Below are 16,504 nucleotides of genomic sequence, written 5' to 3'. Positions count from 1 at the left end.
AGACCTTGAAACTATTGGCCGAGTTAGAGGTTCATTGGCCATCCCTATTAGTAACAGTGGGGACTTGAATAAACTAGTTTGCACACAACTCAACTAATCCTCTATGACCTTGGAACTACTAGCGAGGTATGAGTTCCAGTGGTCATCCTTATTAGCAACCGTGGGGACTCAAACTTTCGCTATCCCTATTAGCAATTGTAAAAACTCGAACTCGAGAAACCATGTTAGATTATCTTCTTACTCTTTTACCATTAAGGGGACTCGAATTTGGGAGACCATATTAGATATTCTTTTGCTCTTTTACAACTTGGTTAAGATTAGTACAAGAATTTATTTATTTATTTTTTATTGTTTTATTTTTTTAAGGAAAGAGACATATATGTACATATTAAATAGGAAAATACTACACCCACAACCTCTTCTCACAAACTTCCTCTCACAATCTCGACGTGGCAGCTCGCAATTGGATAGCTCATAATGGGTCTCAATTGATAAATTGTGACTGACCAATTGTGAGCTCCCACGTCGAGGCTATGAGAAGAGGTTGTCGGTGTAGCCTTACTCTATTAAATATTTGTAATTGGAATTGGCCTAAGTAGCAACATCATGCATGCTAAATCATAGTGTGTGGCTCCTAACACTAGTTTGATGTTATGCACGCATTGATATAGTCATTGTCATACTTCAATATCGCTCACATAGGGATATGAATATTTCTACAACACATGTAGGGGTAAATTATTTCAAAAAAATACCAGAATTTTTTCGTATACTAATTCCGCGATATATACAATACAATACAACCATAATGGTAATATTAATTATGTCATGTAATGATATCTGGTAACATGGAATGATATTATAGTGAGATAATTAAACATTATTATTTGGTTAAATTTTAGTTAACATGACATTCCATGTGTTACTGAGATATCATTATGCTACTTTAGACCTTGATTAATTCTGTGATATGAAGATTTTGAAGTGGATTAAATGAACTTTAATAGTTAACTGACCATTTTACCCTTACTTACAAATGTCTTATGACCATAGTACTCTTTATCACAATGAAAATGGTTAACAGACTTTTGCTCTAGGTAGTAAGAAGGTATTTAAAAAGTTGGTGGGTATGAATTTGTCAATGGACCATTTTTTGGGTGGGAACATGTCATTAACTCTATTAATTAATTAATTATATTAATATTATTCAATACTTAATTAAATAAGTCTCCATAATTTCAGGTATTTTAAACTATTATTATCAATGAATCAAATTAGGTATACGATGTCTCATTCTTTAATATCAGTTAATTTCAATCGTCCAAATCTAATATAATTTGGACATCAATATTTTTTTGTTTTAAACTCAATCATGTTTATTGGTTCTAGTTACAATCAATAGTTTACTATTGTCACTTCTTGTGGTCGGATGGCAAACCTTTTAGTCATGGGGATTAGCCATACTCAAGGGGTCTTTTGTTCGAGTCATATGAGAGTTATCTACCACATTTGTGCAATTATTTTGGTCTATTAACTTGTAGGGTGTTCTGCAGCCCTGAGGATTAGGCTGACTCCAATGTGGGCCTAAATACCTTAGTTACCTAAAAAAAAAAAAAAAAAAATAAGTTTACTATTGTCAAGTAACATCAAAACAAAAGTTGTATTTTTAATATTTACGAGATAAAATTCTAAATTTAAAAGAAAATAAACATTTCTTCCTATCATTAAAGGTTCAACTATATTCGGGTCCCTTTGGCACAACATTGTTGAGTAGAGCTTATTAAAGAAGAGCTGGAGTGAAAACTGTATAGTTGTTCAGTTAAGAAAATATAAAAGAGTTTTCTCATATTATTTTACTGAAAAGGCTTTAATATACAAGAATAACTCATGTAAAACCCCATTTCAATTTAGTTATATCATGAATTTTATTTATTTATTTACTTCTCTTGCTATTTATTTTACGGTTGTTTGTAGAAAGGGCTTTTTGTCAGTTTTTAAAGTTGCGTTAAGGGGTGAAAACAAAAGAAATAATTTGATGAGTTTGCATGTATCAAGAGGGAAAAATCTAGACACTTTTGTAAGAAGAAGCTTATGTGGCAGGGTTAGACTAGAATTAAGAGAATTTGGAGGCAGATTTATAATTTTAGAAAACTGTTTTTATATATATATATATATATATATAATATATATATATATATATAATATATATATATAATATATATAATATATATAATTATATATTATATATAGTTGGTTGTTCGCCTAAATGAAGAAGAAGAAGAAGCCCCAAACAGGAGAGAGAAGTGTTGACCAAAGCTAAAAAGAGTCAAAGTGGGTAAAGTTGTAAATTCCACTTGTCCTTGTAACGGTGTCGTTTTGACTCTCTCTCTCATTTCATATAAAAGAGAGCAGTCTTCCTCTTGTATCAGTTAGCAAAATAGAAATAAAATTACTGTTACACATATTTGCTCCATTCTTTTTCGTTTTCTCTTTGAATCTCTCATGGTATCAGAGCTAAAGACACACGTCTACAGCTAAGAATCCTGGTTCTTCGTTTTAAACAAAGTATTATGGAGAAACTGGCGAATCTTAGCTCAGCCCAGTCTTCAATTTTTTCATCTCGTTTGCAAGTAATCACACTGAAACTGACCAGAGACAACTACAAGGATAACTATAGGTTCTGGCGATCTCAAGTTCTCTCAGCTATTGGAGCTCATGAACTGGAAGACCATCTAATAGGTTCAATTCCATGTCCTGATCCTATAATTGTCTCTAATAATGATAGTTCAACTCAATCAAGTGAAACCCTAACTAAGGAAAAAATCAATCCAACTTATGTAGCATGGAAGAAGACTGATAAATTTCTTGTTACTTGGCTTCTTGCGTCTATCTCTGAGTGTATGTTTAGTAACATCTCTAAATGTCAATTTGCCACTGAAATTTGGTATCATCTTGAACATGAGTTTGTTACTGACTTCAAAGCAAGAGCACTTCACCTAAGGAATTTACTTCAAACCACTCAGAAAGGAAGTATAAGTGTTAGTGAATTTGTCAAGAAAATGAAGAGCTTTACTGAGAATCTGTCGGGAAGTGGTCAGGTGATAAGTGATGAAGATCTTCTTCAATATGTGTTAGATGGCCTTGGGCCAGAGTTTGACGTTGTCGTAGTCAATTTAACATCTCGGATTGAGTCTAAATTTGACTCAGTGTCTCTACAAGAGGCTTTATTTTTGCTCTAGAAATATGAGATGAGACTTGAGAAGTTTAATAGCGTTGATTTTCCAAACAGTTCAATGCATATGGCATCTCTCAATAATCCTAATGCTTCATCGTTGTTGTCTATTGGTACAAAGGGATCTCTAAATCCTAATGATGTTGCTAGAGGTCTCCACACAGTGCACCATGCACTTGCTTTGACGAACACTCTGCCTCCAGCACCAGTTCATCTTTCATCAACTTACTCATCAGCTTATCCATCAGCACCAACTGCTTACTCTGCTCTAACTTATCTAGCCTATTCCTTTCCTGCTACACACACTGATTCACTCTTTCCCTCTGCACATTAGAGTCATTTTGGAGGACCTATTGGTGTTGCCTTTCCACTTTATAGAGCATTTGGTTATAAATCATTTGGCAGAGGTCGAGGCAGAGGTGCTGGCAGAGGCAAACTAGTATGTCAAGTGATGCGTGTTTACTACAACATGCAAAAATAGCAAGTATACTAGTCACAAAAAGTAATAAAGTGATGAGTGAGTATCGTTCCCACGAGGATAGTGTTACTAATTACCGATTTTTCTAGTTTAAGTCCTAATTGAAGCAACAATAAATTGGATTGATGGAAGATTAACAAACTAAATATAAATGCAAAACCCAACAACTTAACTAATTAAACAATTCTAAAACAAATGCTAGGGTGTTGAATTCACCTAAATACGCTAACCCAAATCATAGAATCTATTACCCAAGTTCTAATTCCTTGATTGAAAATCGAATTCCCTAAGTTGTAAAACATACATTCTCATGCTACATTTCCCTACTTATCCCTATTAAGCTTCCGCACCCAACAAAATGAAGATTAATAGTTCAAAGGATTTTAAGCTTTGTGAAATTCTATCTAGATTTCATAGATCGCTAAACCTATCTCTAGCGTTTGCTAATCTATGGTATTTATCCCAAGAGGCACAATCACAAATCACTTCTCAGTCTCATTGTGAACAACACATATTTGAATGGTGATCAAGCATCCAAAAGACATTAAGCAAAGAGATAAACACTCAATCATGAAATTAAAACTCAAAGTAATTCAATCCATATAAATTTGAATCATTGTATCAAGATTACATCAAACCCTAGCTAAACAACTCAGTTCATACTCAAAAACGAAATAAAACAACAAAAACAAACTGAATCAAGATTCATCATTCAAAAGCAAGCAAAAGATGGAGAAATCTTCTCTAATTTGAAGCCCAAATCTTCAATAATCTTCTCCTTCCATGAGCTGCCTCCCAAATCACGAACCAAGCCCCCTTTTTCTTTCCTTTTCGCTCTAATTTATACCTCTCTCACTTAAGGACAAAGCCCTAGCAAGTCAAAACGCGTCGTTTTATTTTTACATCTGACGCAGGTTTCGCCGCGGCGAAGATTTTTCCTCGCCATGGCGAAAACTTACAGGCCCAATTTGAGCATGATATAGTTAGAATCTGGAAAAGTGTAAAACATATGAATTGTAACCCTTTCAATTATAGTTCTGGTCGTTCAAGAATCAGCACAATCCGAGGTCTACAGATCAAGTTATGGCAGAAATACTGAAGCACGTCCAAAGACGTTTTTCTTCAGTTCCCACCGTCCTTTTCACGACTTCAAGCCAAGTTTTTACCTTTGTCCAATCAGAATTAGGAAAAACCCAAAACATGAACGTTGTAGCTCTTCTTCTTAGCTTTCCAACGATTTTAAATTCAGGTTATTCCGAGTTTTCAAGCTCAAGTTACATAATTTACGCTCAAAACTATCATTTATGCTAAAAATCATCGTTTAGGCCTACAAAGACAAATTAATAGAATTAGGTAGCAATTATGGCCCAAATTGTATGAAAAGTATCCTAAATCCTATCAAAATTCAATGCAAAATCATAGTGTAAAATACGCTTATCATCAAGTATGCAACAAAGTGGCCACACAGTGGCACAATGTTATCATAGGTACAATTCAACCTATAATAGAGCTCCACCTACTCAATCTCAATTTGGCACTCCTGCTCAATCTTAGTTTGGTGTCTCAACAACTCAGTATGGAGGTCTTCATCCTCAATTTACACATTATGGAGATCCTGGTTCTCACTCAAATTCTAGACTTACTGGAGGTTTTTCCTTTGGGAACAATCGGTCTCATGGACAAGGACATCATGGTATCTCTTTCTCCACTCAACAGCAACCTTCATCACAGCCTAGCTTTCCTGTTCCAAGCCAACAACTAAACTTATCCACTCATAATCAAGCCTACTATGTATCCCATCAAAATCCATCACCAGCTCCCAACTCCCTCGTACCTATAACTATTTCCACCACCACACCACCTGATCCAACCTAGTACATGGATTCAAGAGCTACCGATCATGTTACTTCTGATCCCCATCACTTAGAAGCCAGTAGGAACTATGATGGTACTAATCAATTGCAAGTCGGTAGTGGTGAGTCTCTAAACATCTCCCATATTGGTTTTTCTTTATAACCTAGTGCTTTACACTCTAAATGTTTGTATTTAAAAGATGTCCTATGTGTGCCTAGAATAACTAAAAACCTTCTTAGTATCTCAAAATTTACAAAAGACAATAATGTGTTGGTAGAATTTAACTCTAACTTTTGTCTTTTTAAGGACAAAGATACCATAACAGTGCTTTTGTAGGGAGGTCTTAAAGCTAGCCTGTATCAGTTGCACGTTCCTTCTAATTTGCCATCTTCTCCTGTTCCTGTTCATAATTCACCTAAGTACAATGAGCAGCTAGCTCCTAACAACCTGCACCCTCAAGTCTTTAATTATGTACTAGATAACAGGAGTCTTACCTCTAGTGTTATTCTTGAATGCAAATTGCCAATTACTGATGATAACTGTAACTTGGGAACTCTTGATTTCAGCCCACAAACATGTTTCTTTGATAATTTCTCTAGTTGTAATTCCAGTTCAGTAAATAAACTATTTCTGATCACAATGTTATCAATAATCATTCTGATTGTAATTTTGATGATTGTCTTGTGTTACGTTCTGAATTGTCCAATGCTCATGCTAATCATTATGATTATGAATCTAATGCTTGTACTGTGTTATCTTCCAAACTGTTATCTGCTCACACTAATAATAATTCTGATCACACTAATGCTTCTACTGTGTTATCTTCTAGATTGTTACATGATCACACTAATAATAATTCTAGTCAGTTCATGCTGCCTAATGTGTCATTTGCTTTACAAGCTAGTAGCACCACTGCTGGTATATCCCTATGGCATAATAGATTAGGTCATCCTCGTACCGAGGCTCTTCATAAAATTTTGTCTCAAATTCACAGAATCTGCCGCCTCCTTGCCTTTTTGTGATGCATGCAAGTTAGGCAAGTTACATAGGAATAGTTTTCCTCTCTCACAATCCAAAGCCACTCAACCTCTTGACCTTATCCATAGTGATGTTTGGGGTCCAGCTCCAATTCCATCTATTGAAGGGTTTAGGTATTACATCTATTTCATTGATGATTATAGTCGCTTTACTTGGATATTTCTTTTATGAAGAAAAGCTGAAGTTAATTTCACATTCATTAGGTTTCATCATTTAGTTGAAAGACAATTTAATAAAAAACTAAAGTGTTTGCAATCTGATCAAGGGGGAGAATATAAAGGTTTAGTGTCATATCTTACTGAGGCTGGTATTGCTTTTAGACATTCTTGTGCCTATGTACATCAACAAAAAGGGACAAGTGAGAGAAAACATAGACATATAGTTGAAACTGGTCTTACTCTACTTGCTTAAGCATCCATGCCATTGCATTTTTGGTGGTTTGGTTTTGAAACTGTTGTCTTCTTAATAAATAGAATACCCTCTTCAATTTTGCAATTTAGTTTTGTTTAACAAAATTCCCTTGTATACTTCATTAGAAGTCTTTGGTTGTGCATGTTTTCCCTATTTGAGAGATTTTAATAAACACAAACTGAATTTTCACTCCTCCAAATGCGTTTTTGTTGGTTATAGTCTCATTCATAAAGGGTATAAATGTCTCACTGCTGAAAAGAAAATCATTATTATTCCTAGTGTTCAATTCCATGAAACTCAATTTCCATTTACCATTGGTTTCCTAATGGTTCTCAGTCTATTATTCATAAAACCTCCGGTCATACATCTCCTTACACTTCACTATCCAGTTTTCCTTTTATATCTATAAACTGTGCAACTGATTCAAGCAGCAAAGTTCCTTTAGCAATGCCCTGTTCTTCACCTTGTACTTCTACAACAGTTGGTAAGCAAATTCCTTACTCCATTACTCCAGTTTTTAGTAAATCTCCTGATCTGTTTCATAATTTTAACTTTAACCATAATTCTCAGCCTTACACACCCTCCAAGTCCCTTACCTCTGCCTCCATTTCACCATCTTTATCCACCTCCCAAACACAATCTCCCAAGTCTCAAACACAACCTACACAACCTCCTATATGTACCTTAAACTGTCCAGTTAATCCTCTAGTCGTGGATCTTACTTGTTTTCTATCTACACCCATCAAATCCATGCCCTCAACTATTTCAACTCAATCCCAACTTCCTCTACCTCGTGAGAACACTGACTAAAGTCTTGTAATTGTTTTGTCATCATCTCAGTTTCCTACTTCCCAATCACATCCTTCTTCAACTACATCAACAACATTAAGTACACCAGCCACCTATCTTGCACCTGCCAATATCCATCCCATGATCACCAGAGCTAAACTTGCTGATCAAAATAAAGTCAAACTTGCTAACCAAGACAAAACTATCTTGGTAGTCTCTATACCTTCTTCTGTTCAACCTGAACCTAACTCAATAAATAAAGCCCTTGCTTGTAAAGAGTGGAGAGAGGCTATGCATGATGAGTTCATTGCCCTTATGAGAAATGAAACATGGATTCTTTTTCCCAGGACCTTTGACATGAATATTGTTGGGAATAAGTGGGTTTTTCGAACCAAGTATCATGCTGATGGTTCATTACACAAATATAAGGCCTGTTTAGTGGCAAAGGGTTTTCAACAAACCCCTGGTTTAGACTATTTTGAAACATTCAGTCCAGTGGTCAAACCTTCTACTATTAGGATCATCTTTACTCTTACTGTTTCCAAAGGATGGGATATCCAGCAAGTTGATCTACACAATGCCTTTCTCAATGGCATTTTGAGTGAAACAGTCTACATGAGTCAGCTTGCTAGGTTTGAGCATCATCAACTTTCTTCCCATGTATGTAAACTTAATAAGGTCTTGTATGGTCTTAAACAGGCACCGAGAGCCTGGTTTGACAAACTCAAGCAAGCTTTGCTGAGTAGAGGATTCTAGAATTCAGTTTCAGATTCAAGTCTCTTTATTCTTAAGGAAACAAATCAGGTTCTTTACATCCTCATCTATGTAGATGATATACTTATTACTGGATTCGACAATCCCTCTATTTTACAACTTGTAGCAGATCTAAACAGTGAATTTTCTTTAAAAACACTTGGGTATGTGGGTTACTTCCTCGGTTTAGAAGCAACTAGAAATGCAGAAGGTATACACTTGAAGCAAACTAAGTATATTGGTGACTTATTGACCAAAACTAAAATGCAAGATTCTCATGCTTGTCCAACTCCCATGGCTATTGGTACTAAGTTTTTCTCATTTGATAGTGAGTTGTTCAAGGATCCTAGTCCATATATTGTTATATATGTAATACCGTAAAATTATTATGAAGCAACTGTTAAATATTTAAAGGAGAAAAAATAAAAAAGAGGAAGAAGAAGAAGATTTACCAATTGCAAAGATAAATAATGCAAAGAAGACCGAATTGGGGGAATTTTTTTTCATAGTGAATTTGTTTGATATTTGTTGATTATTGAGTTTAGTTACTTTATTTGGATAAGATATTTCCATACTGATAGTTGTGTGAAGTCATGATCTAGGGAAAAAAAAAAAAAAAAAAAAAGTTTAGAAGATCTAGCTAAATAATAGTTTAATTAATCTTAGATTACATAATATCTAAAGATTTAGAAATGCATCCAATGAACTTAAATCCACAAATGTCCAAATCTAGCTAATTGCCCAACTTTTTTTTTAAATTTATTGTTGAGATATATTCTAACTAAATACAATCTAAACTTTGCAATAAATAATATATTTAATGACATTAATCCTTACAAGGTATGATATAATAACAAAAATACCTTTGAGGTTTGAAAAAAAAAAAAAAAAAATTCTCAGTGTTATAAAATTTTAGGTGTTAAAATAAATGGTATATATATTAAAAGGTAAATTAGTCAAAAAAATATATTTAAAAAAATTATTTTACAATTTTTTTTGTGGAATGTTGGTGTTAACTATTAAAGTTCACTTAATCCACTTCAAAATATTCATATCACGGAATTAATCAAGGTCTAAAGTAGCACAATGATATCTCAGTAACACATGGAATAACATGTTAATTAAAATTCAACCAAATAATAATGTTTAATTATCTCAATATAATATTGTTACATGACATAATTAATATTTCCATTATGGTTTTATTGTATAGTATATATCATGGAATTAATGTACAAACAATTTCTGGTACTTCTTCGACATAATTTACCTCTACTTGTGTTGTAGAAATACTCATATCCCACTGTGAGCGATATTGAAGTATATGATAATGACTATACTGATGCATGCATAACATCAAAGTAGTGTCAGGAACCACACACTATGATTCAACTTGCATGACGTAGAGCTCCACGTCGATGCTTAGGCCAATTCCAATTACGAATATTGACTATGTACATATATATTTATCTTTCTCCCCCCCCCCCCCCCCCCCCCGCCCCCCCAAAAAAAAAAAAAGAAATTCGTGTACTCTTAACCAAGTTGTAATGAATAAACCATCACTGGGTGATTTGATGGTAAAAGAACAAAGGAGGATTTAACATGGTCTCCCAAGTTCGAGTTTCCTTGATGGTAAAAGAACAAAAGGAGGATTTAACATGGTCTCCCAAGTTTGAGTCTCCTTGATGGTAAAAGAGCAAAAGGAGGATTTAACATGGTCTCCCAAGTTCGAGTCTCCTTGATGGTAAAAGAGCAAAATGAGGATTTAACATGGTCTCCCAAGTTCGAGTCTCCTTGATGGTAAAAGTGCAAAAAGAGGATTTAACATGGTCTCCCGAGTTCGAGTCCCCATGGATACTGTAAGTTATTTTGTCAAACTTATGATTCTAGTGGTGTAACACTAAGTCATGGTATGAACAGCTCACCCTGTCAAAGCATAATCATTTTCTTTAAATTTCCAATGTGACCGCCTTGTGTTAAAGTGACCACCTTCTAATTAAGTTGTTTGTCTGCTATATCGGGTGAGCACCTCGGAGTCAGAGTGGTCACAATGCATTTGACAGATTTTTTGGTTAACATGTATTGTATTTCATTTTCCAAATGAGCTGTCATTATTCTCTTATGAGATATTTGCGTGGTCCATAACACTTGTCAAATTGATTTACAATGTGTTGGAAATTTTATTCTTTTTGATAGGTGGTCCTAAGAAATGGAATAAACTTTTTCATACAGTTGAAAGCATAAAGTATCTTTTTGACCACCTATCCCCTTGCATTGGAGCCTAAGTTTTCTATATATTTGTTTCCTCTAATACAATTCTTTTCAAGCCTGATTATTCCTTTGATATTACTTTGAAAATTCCTTAAGGTTTCTTTTGTTTTGAATTAGGTTTCATATGCCTTAGGTAGGCTTATAGATATCTTGCATAAACTTTGTTTATTTGTTCATGGCTAGAACGTAGGTTTCTATTGGTGTTGCTTGATGGGATTTCAAGCATTTGGAGCTGAATTGCATCTTCATTGCTGTACCTTGAGAAGAGCTCAAGGCTGACCAGGTGGTCTTGTGAACGTGGAGCTTGTTGTGATAGTTCGAAGTTCGACCAAGGGGTAGAGTTTGAAGTATCGCCAAACAGTGAGTGTTCTTGCAACTGATGCTTAACTTTGGCTTTGTAATTGAACTATAAATCTTTACCATACTGGATTGGCTTCATTTGGACTTGGTCCCATGGATGTGGGAGTTGTGTCGAACCATGTAAAAACCTCTGGTGTTCTTTATTTTGTTTCATGGTTGGTTGTTTAGTATTGATGAAGAATGAACACTAAATCAACTTAGCAACCCATTCCGCTTAGGTTTAAATCACTTGGTAAATTATTTAAATTTTCAATTGGTATCAGAGCTTGTTCTTAAAAGTTATTTCAGTTGATCCTTGCTTGTTGATTGTGTTTTTATTGCATTTTTGATCTATTTTTGTTCTGGTTTATTTTCATGTTTTTTCTACAAATTTTATGCTCAAGACTTGTGACCACCTTAGAGCAGTGTGACCATCCCATGTTGAACTTTTTGGTTGTGACCACCTATGTGTGTGTACTGTCACCTCAGTCTTACGAACTTGAGGGTGACCACATCAGTTCTTGTGTGACCACCCTAACTATTTTGTTTACCATGAGTTTGTTTAGTGAAGGAATGTCTACCAGTAGACACCCTTGTTGGAGAGAACCAACTATGCTTTGGAGACCTAGGATGAGTGTCTTTTTGAAATCCATTGATGAGAGGGCTTGAATGACTTGTATTGTTGGTTGGAAAGAACCTAAAGTTGAAGAAGCAAGTGGGACAAAAGAAAAGCCATTGATCAATGGACCAAGGCTGAGTTAGAAGAGTCTAGCTTTAACTCAAAAGCCCTACATGCCTTGTTTAATGCTGTTTGTATAAGTCAGATGAAAAATATTGTTAACTGTGAGACTGCAAAAGATGCATGGGATAGACTCCAAGTAAAAAATGAAGGAACATACCTTGTGAAAAAGACTAGGCTTAGGAGATTAATAACTGACTATGAAAACCTTGTTATGCATGATGATGAATCAATCTTTGATTTTCATGGCAGATTATGTGATATCACTAATGAGTGTTTTGCTTTAGGTAAAATCTTTTCTGATGCTGAACTTTTTAGAAAGGTGCTGTGCTCTTTACCCAAGAGATTCATGTCCAAGGAAACCTCCATTGAAGAATGTCATGACATTGATGTGATGTAGCTAGACAAATTGATTAGATCTCTTCAAGCATATGAGCAAAATTTGAAAAGGTGGGGTAAGCAAAAATCAGGTAATGACCTTGCATTTAAACATGAGGTAATTTCTGAAACCCTTGGTGAGGTTGATGAAAGTGATGTGGATGATGATGAATGTGGCTTACTCATAAAAAAACTTTGCAAAATTTTTGAAAAAGAATATGAGAAAACCAAATGTGGCCAGAAAAGGCAAACAATCTTGTGTTAAAAATTTTGGTAACCATTTTGGTCAAGGTGTCTTTTCAAAAGGATTTTCAAAAGAAAATGAAAAGAAAAACAAAGACATTAGGTGTTTTGAGTGTGAGGGCTACGGCCATGTCCAGTTTGAGTGTGCTAACACTTTGAAAAAGAAAAAGGGTAAAGCAATGGCTGATATCTTGAGTGAGAGTGATGATGGAGAAAAAGAGAGTGATGAAGATGAGTCAGTTGAGAATGAAAACCTTTTAGCCTTTGCGGCTAACCAAGAGGATAGTGAGAGTGTGTCCTCGGATGATTCTTGTGATGTCTACAAAGAGCAACATGAGGCTTATGACAAGATGTATGAGGCTTGGTTAAAAGCCATAAAGAGGATAAAATCTCTTGAATCTGAAAAATTTTCCTTGATAGAAGATAAGAAGATTTTGAATGATAAATTAAAAGTCTTATTATCTGATTTATCCAATAAGGAAACTTTGTTAAATCAAGCTTTAAATGAACTAATTGAGGCCAAGGCCATAGTTGAAAGGTTAAATGTAGGTACATACAGGCTTGACGAAGTTCTTGGCATAGGGAAGATCTTCGGTGATAAATCAGGTTTGGGATTCTCTTCTGGTGTGAGCACCTTGAAACCTGGTGTGACCTCCTCTGGCAAGGCTTTTGAATCAATTCTGAAAACTATTGCTACCCCATGTGATTAGACCTTGAAGGTAAAAAGATTCATTCTAATCTGTCATATTTTTCAAAAGAAAGGTCATATTAGACCAAACTGCCTTAAACTTGATCATTTCATATTTAAAAAGATGCATTGGAAATCATGATTTTAATTCTGTAATGTCACCACTTCAGTCTCTCGTGTCACCACACCAGAACAATTTTTTCAAAAATAGAAAAGTGTGGAGACCTAAGCTTAGTGCTAATTGTCTTGTTGCCCATATGTTATTGCCTGCCTCTCATATTGATAGCGGTTGTCCTAGACATATGACAAGTAACAAATCTTTATTGGCTGAGCTTGAATGCTAGGAAAATGGTCATGTTACCTATAGAGATGGTCATCTTTATGAATTAGTTGAGGATAAGGTCATTTCACTTGCACATGTAAACACAGAGTCTCAACTTACTGACTTATTTACAAAGGCTGTAGACTTTCAAACTTTTGTGAATTTGAGAAAGTCCGTTGGACTAACTCAACTTGAGTAGAGTTTTTTTTTTTTTTTTTTAATATTGTAATGACGAAATTTTTCTTAGTTTTTAAAGTTACAGGTGTATATGATCTACGTTGTGTCATAAAGATTTGTTTCTCTCTTTGAAATGTGTCGGTGAGTGATGTGTCCATCTTGTTTTTCACCTCAAGAAGTATAATGACTTTTCTTTCATTATTGAGTGCTTAGTGCATATTTCTTGTCATCTTGTGAAAGAGCTACCTTGTTTGTAGAGTGAAAGTCATACTTAAGTAATTTTCTAGGATGTAGAGACCCCTATGTCCTTGGAAAATCTACCATTTAGAGGACTACCTACTTGCAAGTGTGAAAGCTATACTTGGTTACTTCTTGAGTGTTATGCCCTTTAATCTCTATTGATATGAAAAAGAATGCAAAATGTTGAGATTATGTTAAAAAAGAAAAAGAGTTATAAAAAAAAAAAAAAAAAAAAAGCCATGAGGGAATGGGGAGTCGCTTTTATTTCAAAATTGACCAATGAGTCATACTCAACCCTTTTGGACACTACACACACATATGATCAAGAATTATTGCTTTTGTTGCTAATATATGACTTAAAGGAGTGATTACTCTAAATTGTTTAATTTTCATTGGATGAGATACTCCTTATGCATTTCTTTCAAAGGTTGAGAAATGAATTTTTGTGTCTTCTAATAAGATTAATGTGATTTGTCTCTTTAAATCTTGTGAAAATTTCGATTGATCTCATGACCATCTTGTCTTTATTTTTAAATTTGAAGTGTTTATAGTTTGCTGCCTTTGTGTCTTTGTCACCACCTTAAATATTCATGTGATAACCTGTTTGTTTCATGGTGCTCACATGAGTTTTGACAGTCATTACTCACTGATTTGTGGATTTGAATTATGAAAATGATCCTCGCATGCTCATACTAACATTTGTGTCACCACCTGATGGATGAGTTGTTTGAATTTTTTCAATTTTGTTGCTCGCAAGGGTTGAGAAACTATGAACAAAGAGGGGGAGTGAAAGCTGAATCATTTTCTTGCTAGTTGTTACTTCTGATGCGATCATTCTGATGTGATCACTTGTTGGATATTTTTTTTTTTTTTTTTTTGGTTGAGCTTTTATAATCAGCTTTTGTTGGTACTAATGTAGTTTTTGTTCTTATGTTTATGGTTTGTGCAGTGATTTTTTTGGTTGTTATATTTTTGAAACTGCATCTTTGATATTGCATAAATTGTCATTGTTAATGTTGTTCTTTCATGTATAGAGAACAAAGTCTTTGTTTTTGAACTAAACTAACCCTTCTTTTTGCTGTTTATTGATAAATCATTTGAATGTGACTTGTTTTAGTTATATGGGGGAGTATACTAATTGAGAGGGAGTTTTTTAGTTAAATTTTTGATCTTGCAAAGCTGTTTTTAATTGAACCATACTGATTATGTTTTGCTTGTTGTCTTTGTTTCATACTTATCTCTATGCCTTCATGATTACGTCCTTATGAGATATGTTTTTGTGTTGTTTTAATTCTTGTCTCTTGTTAATAGATTGCTGATATGTATTGAGACAAGTTTATGGATGAAAAAATTGTGCTTTGTTCATAAGTTTGACAAAGGGGAGATGTTATCTTGTCAAACTTATGATTCTAGTGATGTAACTCTAAGTCATGGTATGAACACCCCACCTTGTCTTAGCACAATTGTTTTGTTCAAATTTCCGGTATGACCACCTTGTTTTAAAGTGACCACCTTGTATTAAGTTGTTTGTTTGCTATATCGGGGAGCACCTCGGAGTCAAAGTGGTCACAATAATGCATCTAGCAGATTTTTTGGTTAACACGTATTGTATTTCATTTTCCAAATGAGCTGTCATTATTCTCTTATGAGATATTTGTGTGGTCCATAACACTTGTCAAATTGATATACAATGTACAAGAAAGTTTATTCTCTTTGATAGGTGGTCCCAAGAAACGAAATAAATTTTTTCATACAATTGAAAGCATAAAGTATCTTTTTGGCTACCTGTCCCCTTGCATTGGAGCCTAAGTTTTATATATTCATTTCCTCTTATACAATTCTTTTCAAGCCTAATTATTCCTCTGATATTACTCTAAAAATTCCTTGATGTTTCTTTTGTTTTGAATTAGGTTTCATATGCCTTAGGTAGGCTTACAAATACCTTGCATAAACTTTGTTTATTTGTTCATATTACTTTGAAAATTCCTTGAGGTTTTTTCTGTTTTGAATTAGGTTTCATATGCCTTAGGTAGGCTTACAAATACCTTGCATAAACTTTGTTTATTTGTTCATGACTAGAACATAGGTTTCCATTGGTGTTGCTTAATGGGATTTCAAGCATCTGGAGCTGAAGTTCATCTTCATTGCTGTACCTTGAGAGGAGCTCAAGGCTGACCAAGTGGTCTTGTGAACGTGGAACTTGCTGTGGTACTTTGAAGTTCGACCAAAGGGTGGAGTTTCAATTGTCTCCAAATAGGGAGTGATCTTGTAACTGATGCTTAACTTTGACTTTATAATTGAACTATAAATGTAGGCATTATGCTGAACCATGTAAAAACCTATGGTGTTCTTTATTTTGTTTCATGGTTGGTTGTTTAGTAATGATGAGGAATGAACACTAAAATCAACTTAACAACCCATTCCACTTAGGTTTAATTCACTAGTAAAGTATTTAAATTTTCAATTACTAATAGGGTTAACCACTGGAGCTTTTACCCGACTAGTAGTTCTAGGGTCCCGAGGGATTAGTTGAGGTGTACACAAACTAACAT

The sequence above is a fragment of the Pistacia vera genome, unplaced genomic scaffold (assembly GCF_008641045.1).
Source record: "Pistacia vera cultivar Batoury unplaced genomic scaffold, PisVer_v2 Contig237, whole genome shotgun sequence".
NCBI lineage: Eukaryota > Viridiplantae > Streptophyta > Magnoliopsida > Sapindales > Anacardiaceae > Pistacia > Pistacia vera.
This window is presented reverse-complemented; position numbering follows the sequence as displayed.